Source organism: Mya arenaria, chromosome 4 (genome assembly GCF_026914265.1).
Source record: "Mya arenaria isolate MELC-2E11 chromosome 4, ASM2691426v1".
NCBI classification, from domain to species: Eukaryota; Metazoa; Mollusca; class Bivalvia; order Myida; family Myidae; genus Mya; species Mya arenaria.
Genome location: NC_069125.1, coordinates 8,497,061 through 8,521,367, shown reverse-complemented (window position 1 = coordinate 8,521,367; position 24,307 = coordinate 8,497,061). Strand labels below are relative to the sequence as shown.

Sequence of the window (24,307 nt, the reverse complement as noted above, 5' to 3'; positions counted from 1 at the left end):
TAACGATTCTTGTAAGTCTTTCGTATGTGAGTTTAGTTTGTGGTCACCAAGCCGGACAAGTTGGTTTCCTCCGGGTTCTCCGGTTTCCCCCACAACAGAAGACCACAATCTCGCGTAAAATCGGGCCAACGAGAGTGAGTAATACCATGTTGTAATAACTTGTTTCACAATCGTTGTAAAATAAATATGTTAAAACTAAACTGGCCGGGAAGTGAATACACGGAATTGAATAAAATGACTTGAAGGTATGTTTTATAGTTTGGCGTGCTGGTCCCTTGTATTTCGTTCTAATGAAATTCAGAACGCCGTGGTCAGAACGGACGGCGGTATATTTTTATTTAGGAAAACATGGCGAAAAGAAATAAGCAACATAAATCATTGCGACAATTAACGACATTCATCATTGACATAATTAGCCCTACATTGGAACTCATTCTGGCATTTGTGGTTACAGATGTTTCGGCATTTTTTTTATTGTTCTTTTGAATCTTTTAAATCAAAGTTGCATTATAGTGATAGTGTTTATTTTTTGATCAGTGTGTTGGTTTGCAAAAAACTGATTTTTCATTTCATATAATATACACATTCCTGTGATTTTACGTGCACTACTCGGCTTGGTCCTGAATGTTACATTGAATTATTGCTGTCGACAAGATCTGACGGAAAATAACGAATAAGGTTTACACTTTAATGTTCCTGCAACAGATATGTTCCATCTGCTAATCAATTATAAAAATTTTGGAGATAACACTCATGTTATTTACATTTATGTTAACAAGACATGCCACACTGGCCACACTTATCCGCAACCATAGAGAGGGAAAAAATAAACTATGCATACTTTTGAATAGCCCCCGAAATAGATTTATCTCAAGATATCTTAATTATAAAAACTACGATATGGGAACCTCTCAATAGCACATTTATATTTACTTCTAAAGTTTACAAAGATTATCATGATATCATCTAGCAACTTGATATTATTCTTGTCAGATTTCGCATAACGCACAGTTTTATTCCGCTAGTATATTAAGAACAGTGCAAAATAATAACACACCCCACTAAAACATCTGCCTTTTCGCGAAATGACACAGCTTATTCACTTTTATTAAGACGTTGGTGAAACGTTGTAGCCCGGAATTTTGTCATGATATGCATTCCAAGAACACACCAAGTGTCCTTTCCTAAAACGAATAGAATAGTATTGCTGCTACATCTAGCATCTTCTGCTCATCATAAGCAGTATCCCTCAAAATACTCATAATGATTAACATTAACTGATACACTTGATACACCTACTTGGGAAACAGACATATGGTGAGGATAACAGAAACACACGTGGTGCCTAAAATGTCAAATTTCAATATAGTTTTTCTTGAATGCTTTTTTCCGCTGTTATAGTTCATCATCCTGATGCTCCTTTTTATATTGTTGTTTCACCAGTTTGACTCCTAGTGATTGAGGTTTAAATAATTGAATCTTATTTTAAGCTGGTTTGACACCGATATATTTGATTGAAGGTTTAACTGTTTGCATCTTAATTCAAGTTACACCGATATAATTCAGTGGTTCTGATGGAAGGATTTCTCAATTTAATCTTAAATCCATCAACTACATAGACAAACCTAGTTGCAAATTTTTATTAACGTCTAGTTTTACGACATGGAGACTAAATGGCCACAAGTAAAGAATAAATATACCAGTTTTTAACATTTTATAGATCGACATGAAACAGCAGTACCGTCGACCTCTCTTCAGTAAACTTAAATTAGCAGGATAATACACGCCAGCACCGATAATTGATAAATTATTTATCATTAAAATACAAATAATTTAAACCCTTAACTGTAGCGGAACTAATCTGTTCCTTTGATGTACGTGCCAGCTCTTAGATTCAAAGTTGAAAGCGAAAGAAACCCTGTAACAGGGTTAAAATGTGCATTAATACAATGGAAACTACAGATATAAGCCCAGTAGGCAAACATTTAAGCAAACCCTATTTATTGTTTCGTGAAGCTATTACTATAGAAACAATAGGGAACATTGATCAAAGATAAACAATCCTTTAGAATACTCAAATGTTATCCTCGAGGTAATAGGCTTAATGATTAAAACCCCTTATGAAGAAAGGCCGTCCCTATGTCTAAAATGATGTAAACTAATGACTTTCGGACTCAGGCCAAGAAAGGCTGAAAATTGTTATAAAAAAAGGTAACAAGGCATTGGTTATACAATTAAAACGTTATATTAAACTGTTGGAAATGGCTAACATTTGGACTTGGATAAAAATAATCATAGTAGGTTATTGACTTTAGAATTTTCTCTGTAGTGAATATTGCATTATCATTATACCTAGAAAATTCGTTTTAGGGACGAATTTGTTGTGTCTTCGGAATTTTACAACTTTTCTTTGATATTATTTTCTCCGTAACAATAAAAGCAGTAAGAGCTTTCAAAAATGGCCAGACATTCTTGATGAGATCTCTAGGTCCCTAAGGGAACATCGTTGGTTTCTATGCAAGTACTCCCCATAAAAACAAAATGGTATGCAAGCAGCACACATCAAGACGAGAACGAAAGCTAAGTTTCAAATTCTTCCATTACCAGTCTTTATTTTGGAAGATATAAACCGCAGAAGCTAGATGTATCTATTTGGCGTGTAAAGTAATGCCAGTTATTATCTATCTCCTTACGGGAATTTGAACGCCGTCTTAGACGCACTAAAATATCATTTACATAATTTGTATTTCAGATCATGCTTATACTTAAAATAAAACATGCCCACTTCATAAAAAACTGTGAGGATCACACGAAAATTAAGCCAGCAGATGAACCACACTATTTATCTGAAAGACATACACGGAAAAGCACAAAGTGTACATTAAATCGTTCGTCAGAAATTATTTTGGCCACGGCCTCCACACTGTTAGGAAAACACTGGTCTCAACATCATACTTCTCAAAATCACTGAGAAGACTTCATCCGAGAAAATATCGATTGAGGATATGTAATGAGGAATAGAGGAATGATCGATTGCAGGTAGATTTTTGTTGGCGTTTTCAGGTATTGTCTGAGACTAAATTAAAATAATCATAGCCTTGTCTATGTCGTCTGAGATGTAAGAATCATTGTTATTGATGTAGATGTCGAATTTGTGTTACCAAAGTTCTTCTATATATTCCAAAAGTCTGCACATGTGATATTTGGTTCTCTGAGTTGATTTGCTAATTTATCTGTGTGCTGAGATCATGTTTCACTTATTGTATGTAATGTTAGAATTCTTAGGTGTTTGTATGAGACCCAATCTGTTTGAATGTTTGTAGTTCTTGCTTTGTCGTTTGCGCCTAGGAATGAGTGTTCTAATGTTGTTATGCATCCAAGGAGTCTGTGATTTGCGTATAATTACCATTTTATTGGGAATCGTTTCGTACAGAAAGACAGTAGATGTGGTGTAAAATCGGTCGTGTAGTTGATAATGTCGTCATGCTGTATTGAAGTCCAAACACTAATTGTTTGGAGGAGGAGATCAGAGTTTCTAATTCGAAATTCCAAATAAGACGTTTGAAAGAGGGGTAAATAGGCTTAAAAATGTTTATTGAACAAAACGCAACTTACTGTAGGGTCATGTCTATGTATTGCTGGTATGCTGTGAGTAACGTACACGAGGATTCCTCAATGATTGTTAGACATATTCTTTCTGAATGGAACTGAACAGATGTAAAAAGTAGCTCGTCATCGTTGACATTTGGATCAAGTCATGTTTCAGTGAACGAGATAACATCATGAGCGTTCAATTCTAGAAACAAAATGTCCTTTTATGTTAAAAGTTCTGAACGTTATAGCGAAGTAGGGACACTTGACTTTAGGGAGATTCTGTAAATCCTGAGTGTATTGTCGCGTTGCATAAATTGACAGGGCCTGATAAGTATGGACATAGAAGAATTATAGCTGACCAAGTGAGAAATTCATATGTGCTGAACTTTTGGAGTCCTTTAAAGGATAGAAATCATGCCTACTGGTATCCTGTATTTACCTATATCAATACTCATGTAATACCATCAACGTACGATAAACAATGGGAGTCCCCGAAAATGAGCCAATTGTTCGTATAAAAAAAGTGAAAGAGAGAGAAAGAATAGAAATGGGGGGTAGGAGAAAGTATAAGGTGTTCGTATTTAACATAAGAATGGGGTTATGAGAAAAAATCTCGAGGATCAAAGTTACAACAAGTTATCAATAGATCTTTAGCAACAAGTTAAATTGATACTACAATAATGCATGATACAACTATACTAAACCCGATACGATGGGAGCACCGTATTTCCGTCTCAGATATGTTAGACCAAGCCTTCTTGCCAACCTGTAGGACTATTTCATTAGTAGATTCGTCCTTTTTTAAGGGATATTACTTATTCGGACATTATGTCGCCTACTTTATTGATGGAGGTCATCGTGATCAAGTGAAGGTGTACTCATTTTGCCAGATAGTGAGGTTACCTGTACTTTTGCTTCCACAAGCATGGAGTTCTCAGATAGGATGGAGGCTTTTACACAGTGTACTATCTTCTGTTAGTCAAAGTCAGTCAGGATGGACTGAAGAGGTGGCATCGAAACATGGTAGGGCTGTTTTAGATGACATGATGTTTTGCCCTTGCGGTGGCCTAAAGAATAGCTGCTGTTGAGAAAATATGTGCTGAAGGAGGACGTGTTGCTGTCCAAAAGGATTTTGGCTCTGTGGGGTCTGTGACAGTTGTCCGTCTGCTCCATTAGGAGTGTTTACACTCACATTGGGATGATCAGCGAACGACATAGCTGTGCACTGTTATGTCAAAAAAAGTCAAGAGAAATAACAGTGGTTTATCATTAGTCTCTATTTTAAACTTATACAACTAGTTAGGCTCGTTACACATTCAGTGTCAGTATTGTGCTCACTAACGGGCTCTGTGTCTGACAGGCGCCGAGTCTTTTTCTCAAGCTTGAACAGTTCAGGGGAAATCCCCTTGCATTTCTTCCACCAGTAAAACAGTATTTCTTCTTTAATGTGTGTGATCTTGTATTCCTAAAACAACGATTCTCAGAACAAATCCGATATCATATCCGGTTTTCATCAACCAATGATATCCTAATGATTTACATCGATTTATGATTAACCTTGGCCCGGCGATGCCGCTTTATGTATAGATAACTGTTCATATATGAGAGAATTGTTTCGATTAATTTGTTCCATTTAATGACGGCATCCAACCGTTTAAAAATTGATGCTGTTACTCCGGCTTGAATCATTCATCTGCAGGTGATGTTTGCGTCCGGTAGGTGAATACTTGAAAGTTCTTTAATAGTTTAAATATTTGTTTGTTCTTATTTTTCATTATTTTCAAGTTGAAGCTAGGTCCGATGAGGCTTATAATTTGATTGTTTTATCTATTGTTAAATTTTGGGACATGTTCGAGGTAATGTGCATATCAACAAGTTTTTAACAAATTAATTCGTGTTCCATTGCTATCGGGTTTCACTGACCGTTCTGTACCGATGATCCATATTGATAGGGAATCTTTAGTATGCATGTTCTTAATGTGTGTTGTGTCTGTACGTATGTATATCTCGTTCAGTGTCATTTGAGCCCTTACGTGTGCGTCTAAATGGGGTTAACTGAAGTACTTTTGGTTTACCTATAAGTTTATTATTAATTGTTTTATTATTAATTGTCTTTAAGTTAATGCATATATGATAAGATTTACCTTTAACGGTTTTTTTCTTTATTCAGGATTGTTGGGATAGGAGTGAGGTTTGTGCACGTAAACTGGTTTAAACCCCAAGTAAATTTACATTTAGCTGACCGTTCGAAGGCGGTACCTATCAATCCTTAATAAACGTACCTATTTTAATATAGTATATATGCACTGTGCTGTTTGTGGAGTTTTGTGTTGTTGTTCCATGCTTCTTGTTTGTATTTTTTTTTTGGCTACTGAGCTTGTGTCTGTAGTTTTTCACATAACTTTTTATTAACTTTCGACTACATGGATTGTTCTATGTAGATTTCAGTGTATTATTATCATTTTGTAATACTTATGCATACTGGCGTTTGAAGTCCGTGCCGATTAGAAGATCTTGTTCCAGTTGTTTGGATTGGCTTAATTGTTGTACTAAATTGTAGTACTAATATGATCGCATTGCCTGTTGAGTAATAGGATTATATTGCCTTATCTTTTGTTTCTAGAGACATAAAACATATACACAAAATGGATTGCTGAAGAGTTTCTTGTATAAGCCTAAAGCATGCTCAATTTACTGGTAAACAAATTTTAATTTTCCTTATTGAAGATTGATCTTTTTTATATCAAAACCGAAATTCCCTCTCATGTATTTGTTTGAAATAGATACTCAAGTACATCAGAGTGTAAATGTTATGCGTACCAACGATTTATCATTATCAAACCTCTGATGAATGATAATGGTAAAATTATATACTGAGCATTGTTTTAATAAACTTACTTTTATTATATGTCTAACTCCGGACATGAAATAAGTATATTTTGATGTGCTTATATAATGTGTTTAATAACAATTGGCTCAAAGAAATGAATATTTTACTTTCAAAAATAATACATTTACGAAAATCGCTGTAAGTACAAAAGCATGGTTGGATTTCAAAGGAAGAATACTATGCCTGGAAATGGCTTTTAGTTGAGAAGTCTCAGAATTGTTTCATGTTCCTTAGTAATTCGCAGACAGCGATGGAAATTCTTTAACAAACGTATATTCACAGCAGCAAACGCTACTTAAATATGATGAAGATTTGTGGCAATATATATACTGATATTTTGCATTTTCAACAAAATAAGATGGGCAAAAATGTCATACCTCGATATCAAGCGACAGATTGGAAACTAAATAATGTCCGTTCACACATTACTAATAACACCATTTTATTCAAAAATGTATCAAATACCCATCACTACCGATTTTGCTACAAGTATTGCATCGGTTAAGTGATACGCGGACGCTTGAGTCTTCCTTTTCTCGAATAAATGAAACACTTCTAAATGGTATTTATTTCAGATGTTTAAGAAGGGCATACATAACAACAAAGGATCTGTTTTTACACTGAATGACACCGCTTCTTTGCGGTGATATTGCAAAGACGTTGATATAACCGAATGCCAGGAAACTGTTCTGATAGATTTATGTTGAGCACGGCTAGGAGATTCCCATATATACCACATTGAATTGGTCAAAAGTATAGGTAAAAATCAAGCTAATACAGCTTCATTAATGTCTTACTGTTTGAGGGTAATAAAATCTGATATACCTCGGCATTGTATGAGTAAATGATCAGATGAATAAATAAATAAGTTAATGAATGCTGAAGGCAAACAACAGAAAAAAAGTCAAAAGGGCCAACTCCCGCCAACTGGGCTGCACCAAGCCACCGGTTCTCGGGTACGATACCACTACTAGTCGACACCTTAAATAAAACCTTACATTAATTTGAATTAAATGTATCGATATAATTTTGTGGATTGGAGTTCAAAAGCCTATTCTGTTTCGTTTTTGCCGATTTTAGATCGATTTAACATTAAATCAACAACATATGTTTCAACAAGACATTTCAATTGATTGGTTAATTGATTAAAAATGTTATTTCAGTCTAAAGGAATTTTCACATAGATTGGCAAAACGCAAATTTTGAGAAAGAATTTCCCGAGATATCCCCTTGTTCGTATTGATCAACTTATTTCAATATGAAGTATCGATGAAGTGTCAAATAACAATTTAAAGTTCTGCTTGAGTTCATCCCTCGGGCCTCTCCCAATTTACAACCATGGGTTTAGCCAGTCACAATCATAAATTTATGTATATATCATATTAAAACTGTGCATCTCTAGAGTATGCATTTATTTAGGAATAATGGGTTCCGAGGAAAATTATCAGTGAAGGACTCCGGATGCACAGCAAAATAGATAAATTTAGCGTTTAGATATAGACCAGATACTAGTATGGCATTAAGGTAATATTTTGACGTGATCAATAGCAACATTTTACTTTGATAAAATGCTTAACAAAGTTTAACTTCTAAAATATTCCCTTATTTTACTTGCAATATTATGAGAACATTCCTTAACATTTTATAGCGATATACATTCGCGGCTAATGGAAAATCACTTGAATTCTATAACCCTATTTAATGTCTGCCCACTACAGATAATTGTATTAATTCCAAAAAGCCTGATGATCTGAAATGTCAGCTGTAACATCTGACGTTAAACGTCTTATTAATGTTACTCGTTTTGTCTGAAAAAGGCACATGTTATGGAAAATGCTTAAATCAGCAAGTAATCACGAAACGGCTTGAATCATTTAATGACGATTATCTGATCGTGCATATGTACTATTTTTCCACTAGTATAATTAATGCAAATTGTTTCTACAATAGCAACACTTGAGATGATAGCTTTAACTCCAATGCATACATTTCTTCAATGACCGATTTATTTTTATTTAAGAAAAATGTCATTTTCAGTCAACGAAATACATATGTTTAAATGCAACTAAACTTATCTTTGATTATCTTAGGATTTTAAACTTAATGTTAACCGATTCATTTGAACTGGATAGTTTCTGGAAAAGATTCACGCCAATTGTATCTCTAAAAGCTGTTTAATCACACCTTTTGGCAAACGCAAAATATCATATTTAGGCTTACGCCATTAATTTAGACCGTAGAGATGATATTTTTATCTCCAACTCATGGCAATAAGAAACGTCGTATCGTTGCATTGGGTACGATATTTTTATGGGTAAGCAGAGAATACATTTAAGTCCTAAGCGTAAGATCCTTGTATTTGTTATTAGTTAAAGTCAGAGCAGTTCGGTCAAAAGACGGTGATAAACATCGGAAAAAGGCGGAAAACAATTTACAGCTGATATCATTGAGACAAATAAACGAAAGTCATGATTGACATTACTGGCCTTCCATTGGTACTTCTTCTGACTTTTCAAATTCGCATACACCGTTTTCTGATTTTACGGTGATACTTCATAATAGATGATTTACTGCTTCGGTATTAGATGATTATTTCCTGCCTTGCTCGTGTTTTGGTTGTTGATAATACAATGAAAATACAGGAACAAGACCATTATTAAATAAAATCGAATGTCCAACATGTTTGTGGCTTCGAATGAGTATTCTATTGTTGTCATGCATCCAAGGAGGCTGTGATTTTCTTATGTTATGTGGAGACATTTCCGTACAGAAAGACATTAGTTGTGATTTAAAATCGGGCGTGTAATTGTTTAAATTCGTCATGCCGTATTGAAGTCCAATCAAAATCTTTTTCCTTTTTTGTGGAGGAGATCATAGTTTCATAAATCGAAATTCCTACTTAGACGTTTAAAAGTAGGGATGAAAAGGCTTAAATAGGTTTAGTGAACAGAAAACCGGGCAATGGTAATAGTAGATCGATAGTAGAATGGTGCGTTTTTGTGAACTGAGTTGGGGACGAAATGAGTTGTCCTAATCTATAAGAGTGTGATATTAGAAAGTTTGTTAGCAAACTAAGGTTTGTGTAATTCGAGATTCAAATTGCCCATAATAAGAATATCCGTTATATCAGTGCCAAATGCCATTCCAATAGTAGAGCAACATATTACCAATAGTTACTGATACCAAACCCCAGGGACGCATTGCCTTGTTAGGTGCATATTCTTAGATTGCAAAACCTGTCTGGTATTTGCATAACCTGTCTAGTGCACTGTGGTAATAAAGGTCGGTATGACTGCTAGACGGGAAGGCTTTTAAGCAAGGATATATCGCGAGTTTCTGCCTGTGTTACGATCCGACTGAAAGCGTGACACTGTTTTAATTATTAATAAAGTTATTCACTCGGAGTGGGCGTTTGTTTAGTTATACGATACGTAGTTTCCATTTAAGTAAGGACTGCATATGTAGAAATAGGGGGTCTATAAAATGTTCCAATCTTTCGGTGTTTATATGCTTTTCAAACCAAATACTTTCCACAGTGGCAGGTTCGAGGTCATGTCTACGTATTGCCGGTATGCTGTGAGTAACGTACACGAGAATGCCTCCATATTTGTTAGAACTATCCTTTCTGAATTGAACTGATAAACGTAGCTCGCCTACGTTGACATTTGGATCTAGCCTTGTTTTAGTGAAAGAGATAACATCATAAGCGTTCAACTCTGCAAACAGAATTGGCCTTTTTAGGGTATAAACCTCTGATCGTTATAGTGAAGCAGTGATACTTGGCTATAAAGGGTTTTTGTAACTTCTGGGTGTATTGTCAAGTTGTCTTAATCGACAGGGCCTGAATTACGATGGACATCACCGCAGATATTATTTATTATTAAAGTAATTATTGCTTACCAAGTTAGAAATTCAAATGCATGGAATGTCCTTTAAAGGATTGTTGTAGTATATAAAACAGGCCTACTCGTGACCTGTATGGACATATACCAATACTCATGTAATATTATCAACGTATGGTAACCAACGGGAGTACCCGAAAATGAGCCGATCAGTGGCATGAGAAAAGGTTAAAGACGGAGGAAAAAGAAATGGGTGGTATGAGCAAGTATAAGTGTTCGTATTTGAAATAAGTATGGGATTATTAGAAAAGATCCCGAGGACCATAGTTATAACAAGTTATTCGTAGATCAATAGGTTTCTTCGGCCGATTTAAAGCGGTCGTTACCTGAGCCTTGCTGTAGGAAAGTGTTGTAGCGCATTGCAAGCATGTATGTAACAGGTAAAGTCATGCACCATTAATAATAATAATTATAATAATAATAATGAGAAGAAGAAGAAGAAGAAGAAGAAGAAGAAGAAGAAGAAGAAGAAGAAGAAGAAGAAGAAGAAGAAGAAGAAAATAATAATAATAATAATAATAATAATAATAATAATAATAATAATAATAATAATCTTAGCATTTAAATAAAAAAATAATCAAATGTGTTTGTAATAAGTGATCGTATGCACTCGTAGCCAATGTACTAAACGTATATGTAAAGATTTAAACCATATGTGTTCGAGTCAACAAATATTTATCCTATGAAAGACTCTGGGAGCGTTACTCATGGCATAACCTTTTGATTTGCGCCCCTCACTTCGAGCAAAAACTTATTTGGTTTAAAGTTTTTGGAGAAAACAGTAGTCCGAAATGGTGCATTGTGTTTGAATGCTAGCAGGAGAATACATGGTCCAGAAAAGAAAGGTGTACAATATATGTAAATAAAAACAGAACCAACAACTCAAAATTTATTTCGAAAGGCTCCAGTGGGGATCGAACCCACGACCTCCTGTTTACTAGACAGGCGCTCTAGCCACTGAGCTATGGAGCCATGTCTTTCCTTACGTGGATTTACATATTATCTCGATAATAAATAAATAACGATAATGTAAGCGTCACATCAATTTCGTTATATCTTTAGTTGTCAGGATGGCCGAGTGGTCTAAGGCGCCAGACTCAAGGGCTGTCTCACCTTCATAACGAGTGTTCTGGTCCACGTATGTGGGCGTGGGTTCGAATCCCACTTCTGACACACTTTTTTGTCAGCGTTATATTGGCAGGCTGTTTTATATTTTAATAATATATTTGTTTCTTTAACGATTGTTACAATTAAAAGTACTATTTTCAAGATTTACATGACTACATTAATTTAACGGCTTTTAAAGATTAAAATTAAAAAAGTGTTATAAAAAATCAAATATATTGTCCAATTATCACATTAAAAAATACAGAAAAAAACAAACAAACAATAATTATATAATTAAAAGCTCCTATACCCAAGATTAAAAATATGTTAAAATCGTTGGCTACTTCTTTTACAGCTTGGTTTACTAACCCTAAGGCCCGATTCATCAAAGCTCAGAAAAAGGTTTCGGAGGATGTTTTGCTTATTCAAATTAATCTGATGTTTAATAAATTGGTAAACTTGAAAAGTCAAGGACAAATTATTACATATAACAGTATCAATGATATAATGTAGGAACTGCACGTAACCCATCAATTACTTCGGCTCACACGATAAGCCGTCATCCAATCAAATCTCAGGAATATCAGTTAAGATACTTCCGGTGGACGTGCTAAAACCCGATACCGTGTATCGATATTGGGAAAAGCCGGTTTCACAGATTATGGTACCGGATTATGTTGATACCGGTCAAAGTCGGTACCGGGTAATATAATACTCTCTTAAGAAATCCCGCTATCTATAGGCCCGGTATCAATGTCCACAATAATCTACTATGACTTTGAATACGTTAAACAACATAATTAGCATGTACCAATAGGTAATATTGCGCACTCTTTTTTACCAATTGTTAATCTTGAGTATAGGAGCTTTTAATTTTATATTTTTTTTATTTATTTTTGTATTTTTAATCAGATAATTGGGCAATATATTTGATATTTTTATAACACTCAATATTTTAATTAACACAATAAAAATGTGGTTTGATATTTAAAAAGCCGATAAATTAATGTAGTCATGTAAATCTTGAGTATAGTAGCTTTTAATTTAATAATTATTGTACGTTTTTTTGTGTGTTTAATGTTATTATTAGGGAATAGATTTTCAAACATATATATATATAACACTTAATGTTTTTATCAATACAGTGAACATGTGTTTTGATCTTTAAAAAGCCTATAAATTAATGTTTCAGTTTTCAGTTTCAGTTTATTGGCAATATCAGCAAATACATGCTTTTGGCCAAAATTAACATCAAATATCACATAGACGGCCACAAAAAAAAGAAATGAGAAAATTAATGTAGTTATTTCTTACCATTACCTTTTCTTCCCGCCATTTTTTTAAATTGTTATTATATGGCCCATGGCAATTTAGAGATGACACTTTGAGGTCAGTGGGCCAAATGTCAAGGCCGTTGTGACCGTAAGCTTAAAAAACAGTTTCCTATCAATAATTGAAAAACAGGCTTAGGCCTAGAGCCCTCGAACTTGGTAGATGTACCTCATACATGACCAGCGCTCTAACTATTTTCACGCCAGTTTGGCTTATATCAAAGATGACATGTTTGTATCCAGGTACCTCAAACTTAGTATGCTAGTAAACTATATCTGCCTCCTTTTAGTCATGTTTCAACAACATTAGCGACGTCTTTGATGCTTTGCATCAAAATTAGTCTTGTACGTGTATTACTTAAAGCTGCACTCTCACAGATATAGCATTTTAACAACTTATTTTTAGTCTCGGAAAGAGCATTTTTTGGCATAAATATCTGCAAACCAATAACATAAGATTGCTGACAAAAAATCAGACCGTAGATTTTCATATTTCCGTTCGAAAATTAATGTTTTATGGCTTAAAGCGTTATTAACGATTGAAGAAAAACACATAAAACATCAATTTTTGAACTTAAAAATAAAAAATCTGCGATCTGATTTTTGTCAGCAGCCTTATATATAACTGGTTTCTATTAATATTTTGCAAAAATTGACTCATTTCAAGACAACAAATAAAAAAAAATTGTCAAAATGTTATCAATTGTCAAAACGTTCACTGAGAGTGCAGCTTTAAGAAATCTGCATTCGGATGCGCAGCAAAATAAATAACTGCAATTCATTAGGCGTTAAATAATGGATTAGACAATTCGAATTGCATAAAAAATCTTGTAGTGATTGAAAGCAATATTTACTTTTTTATATGTTGTCATTCGTTTCGTTATGTTTGCATATTTCTTATTTTGTCTAAATTAATATGAATACCTTCATTTACCATTAATAGCTGTCTTCATTCTCGGCTAATGGAAAATATGAAAATATATTGAATCTTTTGACCTAATTTAATAGCAATACACTTCAGAGCAGTGTTCTTTTTTCAAGAAAGTCTGATGATCTGTACGCAAGACGTAATATGTAACATTGAACGTCAACTCAATGGTATTTATTCGAACGCTTTTTTTGTGGGAATGTGGTTTCTTTATCACCAAACCCGTGTAAGGCTGATGTATTCAAGCGGTCATTGAACATGCAGATTTTAAAATATCTCGAGAAAGGCGAAAAAAATATCTCTCCCGAAAGAAATAACATGTTATGTATCAGAAGTCCATTGAAACGTTAAACTGTTGGGATAATCGGGATGACCAAACTTTTTTAATTCATTTTTGGAAAACTATTTTATCTTGCACAGATACTTTATCCACTATAATATTAATGCAATTTTTTTCCTTAATTGCGATGAAAGCTTCCATCTCATTTTTATTTCCTCAATGTTCTAGTTTCTATCTATTTCAAAACACTGTGTCCATTTCCACATTTGCGTTAGTGAAACATGTGAGTTTGTAAACATCTTATGAAACGTTTCAATATCTTGTGATTGAAAACTTGAAGAATACTGGTTCATGTGAATTGAAAAGTTAGTTGAAATGTTGAAAAAGAAATCTAAAAATTGCAAAATTACTATTTTAAGACTTTTGTCTAAATTTGTACTGTAAAATTTCTTTTTGTTTTATCCGACCCATGGCAAGAAAAATCTGATCGCATTTTGCAAGATACCATTTAATAAATCAAAATATTGGCATTAATAACATATGCAAATGAAACTTACCTAGAAGGATGGGAGTGGACTATGGTTATGGTGTCCGCCTCTTCATGGAGATGTCGCGCGCGACGCTCAAGTTGTCGTCACTGAGTGGATATCAGTTCTGTTTTTTTTTTACCATAGAAACGGATTCTAGCGTGATGCATATAAACGGATGGATGAACACTCTAACCAAATTTGTCATAAAAAAATGTTATATCAATCTCTTTATCTCAGGGGTGGTATTCAATATTCAACTTAAGTCAATCGTATGGTGATATGTCATTTACCTCATTCACTCTATTGGTCAGTTATTAAAAACAAGTAATCCGATTAGCTACGTCGTTCCTATATCTATTTAAGATTAATGTTGTATACCAGCTCAGAGAAGCAATATTTATTTAATACTTTAATTCTCGTATTCCTTTAAATGTTTTGAGAGTCAATTGTATTCACGATTTTGGTAAGCCTTTCGTATGGGAAATTAAAACGAATCGGGACTGTAGATTAAATAGAATAACATTAAGGTATGTTTCATGGATTACCCTGCTGGTCCATATCAATGTGAAAAACTACAGAAACAAGCTCAGTAGCAACATGTTTGAACAAAAACCCGGTTTAATGGCGCTGGGTAAACGCCAAATACGGCATGTTGGCATGTACTTGTATTTTGTTTTGATGAAATTCAGAACACCGTAGTCACAAAAGACGGCTGTATCTTTTTATTTGGGAAAACATGGCGAAAAAACAATAAGCAACAGGAATCATTGCGACAAACAAACTACAGTCATCATTGACATAATTGGCCCTTCATTGGACCTCATTCTGGCATTTGTTGTAATGGATGTTTCGGAAATTCCTATTTTTTTTCTTTTAAATCAAAGTTGCATAATAGTGAAACTGTTATTTGAATCAGTATGTTGCTGTGTCAATAACTGAGTTTTTAATTAAAAAAGGCTTACACTTACATGTTCCTGCAACAGAAATATTCCATGGGAACTCTGTATTCTGACAACATCGGAAACCAAAGACATGCAAACCTTGCCAAAATTTACTTTCAATACCAATTTGATCGCAAAATATACCTATGGAATAAAGAAACTATGCATGATATTGAATAGCCCCAGCAATAGTTTGATCTCAAGATAACATAGTTTAGAAATTAACGATATATTTTGAGGAAGGGTTCCTCTCAATAGCACATTTACATTTACTTTTTACAAAGATGTTCATGTTTTCGTCAAACAACTTGACACAGCTCATTCACGTTTATAAAGACTTTGGTGAAAAGGTGTAGCCCGAAAACTGCCATAATATATATGCAAGGGGCGTACTAAGGACATTTATGTGTCCGTTCCTGATAAACATGTTATAGTTTTGCTGCTATATCTAGCGCCGCCTGTTCATCATTAGAAGTATCTCTCAGAATACTCATAGTTATTAACATAAAATGATACCTGATATACCTATGTGGGAAACTGTCATTCGGAAATGATAACAGAAACACACGTGTTGTCTGTAATGTCATACTTTAATACCCTTTTTCCTGAATGTTTTCTTTTGCTTTTACAGGCCAACGTGCTTATTCTTCTATTTATACTGTTCACTGTTTTAAGTTAAACCAGTTTGACTCCATGTGATTTTCAAGTTATTCAAGTTACATCGATTTAATTCAGTTGTTCTGATTAAAGGTTTACTTAATTGACTCTTAAATCAAGGTTACTACAAAGACAAACTTAGTTACAAATTATATTTAGGTCTAGTTTTTACGGCATGGCGACCAAATGGACACAAGTAAAGGATATATATAACAGTTCTTAACATGATAAAGATCGACATACAACAGCAATACAATCGACCTTTCTATAATTAAGTAAATAAGCAGAAGTCATACACAACATCACAGATAATTAATACGGTATTTATCATTAAAACGTAACAATCGAAATTGAAATCGCCAGTTATAAGAATATCCATTATACCAGTGACACATGCCATTCCAATAGAAATATCGATTTAGGAAAGGACAGAAGATCTATTATAAAGCGGTCTATAAATTGTACCAATTTTCCGGTGTTTTATATGCATGTCGACCCAATTGTTGTCAATAGTGGCAGGTTCGAGGTCAAGTCTACGTGTTCCTGGTATGTTGTGAGTAACGTATACGATAATTGTCAGATCTATCCTTTCTGAATGGAACTGAAAAGATATAGAAAGTAGCTCGGCATCGTTGATCCAGCCATGTTTCAGTGAACGCGATAACATCATAAGCGTTAAATTCTGCAAACAGAATGTTCTGTTTATGGTAAACGCTCTGAACGATATAGTGAAGTAGAGACGCTTGACTATAGAGAGTTTCTGTAACTTCTGGGTGTATTGTCATCTTGCCTTAATTGACAGGGCCTGGATTAGGATGGACATCACCGCAAACATAGCAGACTATAGCTAATCAAGTGAGAAATTCAAATGTGTTCAACTTTTGGAGTCCTTTAAAAAATGTTGTAGTTTATAAAACCGGCCTACTTGTATTCTGTGTGTACCTATACCAATATTCAAGTTATACCATCAACGTAAAGTAACCAGTGGGAGTCCCCGAAAATGAGCCAAGAGTCCCCGAAAATGAGCCAATCGGTGGCATGAGAAAAATTAAAAGAGGGAGAAAGCGTATCAATGGTAGGAAGGAGAAAGTATTAGGTATTCGGATTTGACATTAGTATGGGGTAATGAGAAAAAGATCCCGATGACCATAGTTATAAAAAGTTATCCGGAAATCTATAGCAACATGTTAAAATTCATACCAGTACAATGTTGAATGATACAACTAGACAAGTTCTAGGGGACATTTTATCTTTAAATTATGTTTCTGCGGCCGGTTTCGCTGTAGGAAAGTATTGTTAGGCAGGGTAAGCATGTATGTAACAGGTTAAGTCATGCACCAAACCAACAGTATAAGTCCTACGTAATGGACGCATCTACTGGCACACCAACTAATAAATGTTCAAGTACACAAAACAAAATCACTTTAACACATCGCAAAACTGTTTATAAAGTCACTATGTATACAGAATATATCTATAATAATAATAATAATAATAACAATAATAATAATAATAATAATAATAATAATAATAATAATAATAATAATAATAACAATAATAATAATAATAATAATAATAATAATAATAATAATAATAATAATAATAATAATAATAACAATCTGAGCATATAAAATAAAACCTAAACATATGCACAAATATGTTTGTAATAAGTGTACTAGTAGCCATTGCACTATACATACATGTAAGGATCTAAACAACATGTGACTGTGTACGAGTAAACAGAAATTAACCTTCACAGTTTTGAAAAGCGTTTTCACCTGGTAGGTATAGCCAATCAATGGCTCGCACGAGGACAAACCTGTTGTTTGTTCATTGAATAAACAGTTATCTAATGATAGACTCGGGGCGGATCCATGATTCGATGTTAGAGGGGGCGTTACTAAGGGGCATACCATTTTCACTAGCGCCTATCACTCCGAACCGAAATTTATTTATTTAGTGCAGGATAAGACATGGTCAAGAAAGGAAATGGGTATATAATGAAAATAAAAACAGAACCAACACCTCAAAATTTATTTCAAAAGGCTCCAGTGGGGATCGAACCCACGACCTCCTGTTTACTAGACAGGCGCTCTAGCCACTGACCTATGGAGCCATGTTTTATTAACATGTCACTATAATTATCTTTCATCTGTTATCGTGGATTTAATTGTTATTTCGATAATATGAATAATGCAGACTATGTAAGCTTGCGAATATTTATTTTTATCGTAGCTGTCAGGATGGCCGAGTGGTCTAAGGCGCCAGACTCAAGGTCTGTCTCACCTTTATAACGAGTGTTCTGGTCCACGAATGTGGGCGTGGGTTCGAATCCCACTTCTGACACACTTTTTTGTCAGCGTTTTTTGTCAGACTGTTTTACATTTTGATGTTTGTTTCAGTCACGATTGTGTTTTCGCCTACGAACGACATTGGATATAGAATAAGTTGCTTTCGAGTTTTTTGTGAGGAATTTTAGCCATTTCGTTTTCGAAATGGTACATTTTGGGCGTATTTTATTACTAGTGATCTCCTCTATTGAAATAAAAGGTAAACTTGAAAGATTCTTTCGAGGGGAGGCGCCGTTTGCACCCTCCCCACATGGATCCACTTTTGAAGATGGGACAAATCCAGTACATTCTTATCTGGTTGATGATATGGAATTTACTACATTGTACTAAACTTACATGTATAGATCTAAACAACATGTGACTGTGTACGAGTAAACAAAAATTAACCTTCACAGTTTTGAAAAGCGTTTTAACCTAGTAGGTATAGCCAATCAATGGCTCGCACGAGGACAAACCTGTTCTTTGTTCATTGAATAAACAGTTATCTAATGACAGAGTCGGGGCGGATCCATGATTCGATGTTAGAGGGGGCGTTACTAAGAGGCATAACATTTTGACTTGCACCCATCACTCCGAACCGAAATTTATTTATATAGTGCAGGACAAGACATGGTCAGTAAAGGAAAGGGGTATGAAATGAAAATAAAAACAGAACCAACACCTCAAAATTTATCTCAAAAGGCTCCAGTGGGGATCGAACCCACGACCTCCTGTTTACTTGACAGGCGCTCTAGCCACTGAGCTATGGAGCCATGTCATGTTTTATTAACATGTCACTATAATTATCTTTCATCTGTTATCGTGGATTTACAAGTTATCTCGATAATATGAATAATGCAGACTATGTAAGCATGCGGATATTTATTTCTATCTTTCGCTGTCAGGATGGCCGAGTGGTCTAAGGCGCCAGACTCAAGGTCTGTCTCACCTTTATAACGAGTGTTCTGGTCCACGAATGTGGGCGTGGGTTCGAATCCCACTTCTGACACACTTTTTTGTCAGCGTTTTTTGTCAGACTGTTTTACATTTTGATGTTTGTTTCAGTCACGATTGTGTTTTCGCCTACGAACGACATTGGATATAGAATAAGTTGCTTTCGAGTTTTTTGTGAGGAATTTTAGCCATTTCGTTTTCGAAATGGTGCATTTTGGGCGTATTTTATTACTTGTGATCTCCTCTATTGAAATACAAGGTAAACTCGAAAGATTCTTTCGAGGGGAGGCGCCGTTTGCACCCTCCCCACATGGATCCACTTTTGAAGATGGGGCAAATCCAGTACATTCTTATCTGGTTGATGATATGGAATTTACTACATTGTACAAAACTTACATGTAAAGATCTAAACAACATGTGACTGTGTACGAGTAAACAAAAATTAACCTTCACAGTTTTGAAAAGCGTTTTAACCTAGTAGGTATAGCCAATCAATGGCTCGCACGAGGACAAACCTGTTCTTTGTTCATTGAATAAACAGTTATCTAATGATAGACTCGGGGCGGATCCATGATTCGATGTTAGAGGGGGCGTTACTAAGATGCATAACATTTTGACTTGCATCCATTCCTCCGAACCGAAATTTATTTATATAGTGCAGGACAAGACATGGTCAAGAAAGGAAAGTGGTATAAAATGAAAATTAAAACAGAACCACACCTCAAAATTTATTTCAAAAGGCTCCAGTGGGGATCGAACCCACGACCTCCTGTTTACTAGACAGGCGCTCTAGCCACTGAGCTATGGAGCCATGCCATGTTTTATTAACATGTCACTATAATTATCTTTCATCTGTTATCGTGGATTTACAACTTATCTCGATAATATGAATAATGCAGACTATGTAAGCATGCGGATATTTATTTCTATCTTTCGCTGTCAGGATGGCCGAGTGGTCTAAGGCGCCAGACTCAAGGTCTGTCTCACCTTTATAACGAGTTTTCTGGTCCACGAATGTGGGCGTGGGTTCGAATCCCACTTCTGACACACTTTTTGTCAGCGTTTTTTGTCAGACTGTTTTACATTTTGATGTTTGTTTCAGTCACGATTGTGTTTTCGCCTACGAACGACATTGGATATAGAATAAGTTGCTTTTAAGTTTTTTTTGTGAGCAATTTTAGCCATTTCGTTTTCGAAATGGTGCATTTTGGGCGTATTTTATTACTTGTGATCTCCTCTATTGAAATACAAGGTAAACTTGAAAGATTCTTTCGAGGGGAGGCGCCGTTTGCACCCTCCCCACATGGATCCACTTTTGAAGATGGGGCAAATCCAGTACATTCTTATCTGGTTGATGATATGGAATTTACTACATTGTACTAAACTTACATGTAAAGATCTAAACAACATGTGACTGTGTACGAGTAAACAAAAGTTAACCTTCACAGTTTTGAAAAGCGTTTTAACCTCGTAGGTATAGCCAATCAATGGCTCGCACGAGGACAAACCTGTTCTGTGTTCATTGAATAAACAGTTATCTAATGACAGAGTCGGGGCGGATCCATGATTCGATGTTAGAGGGGGCGTTACTAAGGGGCATAACATTTTGACTTACACCCATCACTCCGAACCGAAATTTATTTATATAGTGCAGGACAAGACATGGTCAGTAAAGGAAAGGGGTATGAAATGAAAATAAAAACAGAACCAACACCTCAAAATTTATCTCAAAAGGCTCCAGTGGGGATCGAACCCACGACCTCCTGTTTACTAGACAGGCGCTCTAGCCACTGAGCTATGGAGCCATGCAATGTTTTTTTAACATGTCACTATAATTATCTTTCATCTGTTATCGTGGATTTACAAGTTATCTCGATAATATGAACAATGCAGACTATGTAAGCATGCGGATATTTATTTCTATCTTTCGCTGTCAGGATGGCCGAGTGGTCTAAGGCGCCAGACTCAAGGTCTGTCTCACCTTTATAACGAGTGTTCTGGTCCACGAATGTGGGCGTGGGTTCGAATCCCACTTCTGACACATTTTTTGTCATCGTTTTTTGTCAGGCTGTTTTACATTTTTATGTTTGTTTCAGTCACGATTGTGTTTTCGCCTACGAACGACATTGGATAAAGAATAAGTTGCTTTCAAGTTTTTTGTGAGCAATTTTAGCCATTTCGTTTTCGAAATGGTGCATTTTGGGCGTATTTTATTACTTGTGATCTCCTCTATTGAAATACAAGGTAAACTTGAAAGATTCTTTCGAGGAGAGGCGCCGGTTGCACCCTCCCCACATGGATCCACTTGTGAAGATGGGGCAAATCCAGTACATTCTTATCTGGTTGATGATATGGAATTTACTACTGGAATACAATTAAGATAAGATTATTACAATACATTTGTTTAAGGTGTTCATCACCTGGTATAACAACTTGTCATTCTGACACTTGGAAAGTATTAAGAAGAATACATTGTATATAGTTCGACAGCTTATGATCATCATTATCATATTACAATAGCAAGTAAAAAAGCATTGCATTGCAATTATGTTTAGATAATCTGTTTAGGGGATTTAGAACAGCATCGACGAATTAATTTCCATGTGTCGTACAAATGTTTGTGTCGTTTAAAAGCTCTACACGCAAAGGCTAGTTCACGTCGGGTTGTGGTCGGATCCAATTTTTCAATTATAGATCTTTGATCCATTTTCACGCAGTTGATATCTAACTTTTATGAAGTTCAATTTCGCTTTTAATGAAACGAATTGATCATGTCTCTGTTTCGGTAGTGCGTCGACACCTCTTGCAGACCCTCAAGGGCACCCGATACGATGGGAGAAGCTTATTTCCATCTCAGATATGTTAGACCCAGTCTTCTTGCCAACCTTTAGGACTATGTCATCAGTGGATTCGTCTTTTTTAAGGGATTTTACTTATTCGGACATTATGTCGCCTACTATATTGATGGAGGTCATCGTGATCAAGTGAGAGAGTACTCAGTTTGCCAGATAATGCGGTTACCAGTACTTTTGCTTGCGCTTCCAAAAGAATGTAGTTCACAATATAGGATTGGGCCTTTTGACACAGTGTACTATCTTCTGTTAGTCAAAGTAAGATAGGATGGACTGAAGAGGCGGCATCGAAACATGGTGGGGCTGTTTTAGGGTTGACATGATGTTTTGCCCCTGTGATGGCCTAAAGAATAGCTGCTGTTAAAAAATAATGTGTTGAGGAAAGGAGTGTTGCTGTTCAATAAGACATTAGCTCTGAGGGGTCTGTTACAAATGTCACTCTGCCTCAATACGAGTGTTTAAACTCACATTGTGTTGTACAGCGAACGGCATAGCTGTGCACTGTAATGTTGTAAAATAGGTTAGAGAAATAACAGTGTATACATCTCTTTTTAAACTTATACAAATATTAAGGCTCGTTTCAGTGACAGTATTGTGCTCACTCTTATTCCCTGTATCAGACAGCTGCCCGGTCTTCTTCTCAATCTTGAACAGTTCGTTCTTTGGAAATCACCTTGCATTTTCGTCTGCCTGTGTAACAGTGTTTTTTTCTTTTTTATACGTTTTCTTGTATTTGAAGAGATCAAAATGTTTTTCGTTTTGTTTTTGTATAACCTAAAGAGACTATCTGCATGAGGATTTGGTTCACGAGGAAGCTTTGTAGGGTTATAACTTACTTTGTTTATCAAGCAGTTTTCTAAAGTTGTTTATACCGCAATCGCAAACTTCAAATTAGTATGTAGATAAGTATCACCGTTGATAGCCTCATTTGTTTGAATAAAGTTCAGTGAGCTACAGCTGTGGAGATCCAAAGATAAAACCACCAAAAATAGCGTGCACATTTTTCAAGATATGGAAAAATGTGCTTGAATAGTATTAAAAATAACTGTTGGGTGTGTTATCCTTTGTTTTGTTGTTGTCTATGTACATCGAGTTCATGACTGTGTACCGGTATTCACATAATGTTCTCGCTCATCACGGAATAGTTAGATTGTTTTGAATTATACATATTGGGTCATTTTAACAAAGCATCTTAGTGAAGATGGGTTTGTCCTTTGTTTTGTTACGTCTATGTACATCAAGTATACGGGTATTAAACGTCACATAATTCTTACTCATTACGGAATAATATATGAGTGTTTTGAATCATTTTAACAAAGCATCTTAGTAAAAACATCCCCGTTTTTTACAACGTTTATTTTAAATACATGTAATAGGTTTTTGTCAATAAAAGTATCCAAAGGAATTTTTTGCAAGATTTTCGTTGATCTATTATCTTTTTTTTGGTGTCAAAACATTGATAGTTTCTTTTAAATTTATCTTAGAAAAGGGCATTTTTCCACAGTATCTTAGGTTGAATTGTGCCTACCCGACTTATACATAACGTATTGACATGATGACGCCGCGTCTTCAATGACAAGTTTTAAAACGTATTTACAACCTGTTCTCCCAATAATATATTGATAAGGCAGTTTAAGTATGCATGTTTGTCCTGTGTTGTAACTCTATGTTTGTATATCTCGTTCAGTGTCATTTGAGTCCTTTAATTGTGCATTTAAATAGGTTTTATATATGAACTTTTGACAACTGTGCCTGCTCTTTGTAAAAAAAATGTATTATGGTCATTTTGTAATACTTACGCATAATGGCGTTTGAATTCCGTGCCTATCGGACAACCTTGTTCCAGATAAATGGATGGGCTCGATTGTTTGCACATATCCAAGTACTATTAGAATTATGATTGCATTGCTGGTTTCTTTATATGATAACATTGCCTGAACATTTTGTTTTCAGGAAAATAAAACTTTTATATGCAAACTGGATTGCAGAAGAGTATCTTGTATACGCCTCA

The 24,307-nt window shown here is 35.1% G+C and overlaps 10 non-coding genes across 10 annotated transcripts; 5 read left to right on the top strand and 5 right to left on the bottom strand.

Annotated features, from left to right (window-relative positions):
- Positions 1 to 11,285: 11,285 nt before the first annotated feature.
- Positions 11,286 to 11,358, bottom strand: Trnat-agu (transfer RNA threonine (anticodon AGU)). Its single transcript has one exon. It is a non-coding gene; the product is annotated as a tRNA-Thr (tRNA).
- Positions 11,359 to 11,450: 92 nt separating this feature from the next.
- Trnal-caa (transfer RNA leucine (anticodon CAA)) lies at positions 11,451 to 11,559 on the top strand. Its single transcript has 2 exons — positions 11,451 to 11,488; positions 11,514 to 11,559. It is a non-coding gene; the product is annotated as a tRNA-Leu (tRNA).
- Positions 11,560 to 18,203: 6,644 nt separating this feature from the next.
- On the bottom strand, positions 18,204 to 18,276 carry Trnat-agu (transfer RNA threonine (anticodon AGU)). Its single transcript has one exon. It is a non-coding gene; the product is annotated as a tRNA-Thr (tRNA).
- Positions 18,277 to 18,397: 121 nt separating this feature from the next.
- Positions 18,398 to 18,506, top strand: Trnal-caa (transfer RNA leucine (anticodon CAA)). Its single transcript has 2 exons — positions 18,398 to 18,435; positions 18,461 to 18,506. It is a non-coding gene; the product is annotated as a tRNA-Leu (tRNA).
- Positions 18,507 to 19,190: 684 nt separating this feature from the next.
- On the bottom strand, positions 19,191 to 19,263 carry Trnat-agu (transfer RNA threonine (anticodon AGU)). Its single transcript has one exon. It is a non-coding gene; the product is annotated as a tRNA-Thr (tRNA).
- Positions 19,264 to 19,390: 127 nt separating this feature from the next.
- Positions 19,391 to 19,499, top strand: Trnal-caa (transfer RNA leucine (anticodon CAA)). Its single transcript has 2 exons — positions 19,391 to 19,428; positions 19,454 to 19,499. It is a non-coding gene; the product is annotated as a tRNA-Leu (tRNA).
- Positions 19,500 to 20,182: 683 nt separating this feature from the next.
- Positions 20,183 to 20,255, bottom strand: Trnat-agu (transfer RNA threonine (anticodon AGU)). Its single transcript has one exon. It is a non-coding gene; the product is annotated as a tRNA-Thr (tRNA).
- Positions 20,256 to 20,382: 127 nt separating this feature from the next.
- Positions 20,383 to 20,491, top strand: Trnal-caa (transfer RNA leucine (anticodon CAA)). The gene is made up of 2 exons: positions 20,383 to 20,420; positions 20,446 to 20,491. It is a non-coding gene; the product is annotated as a tRNA-Leu (tRNA).
- A 685-nt stretch (positions 20,492 to 21,176) lies between these two features.
- Trnat-agu (transfer RNA threonine (anticodon AGU)) lies at positions 21,177 to 21,249 on the bottom strand. Its single transcript has one exon. It is a non-coding gene; the product is annotated as a tRNA-Thr (tRNA).
- A 127-nt stretch (positions 21,250 to 21,376) lies between these two features.
- Trnal-caa (transfer RNA leucine (anticodon CAA)) lies at positions 21,377 to 21,485 on the top strand. The gene is made up of 2 exons: positions 21,377 to 21,414; positions 21,440 to 21,485. It is a non-coding gene; the product is annotated as a tRNA-Leu (tRNA).
- Positions 21,486 to 24,307: the final 2,822 nt, after the last annotated feature.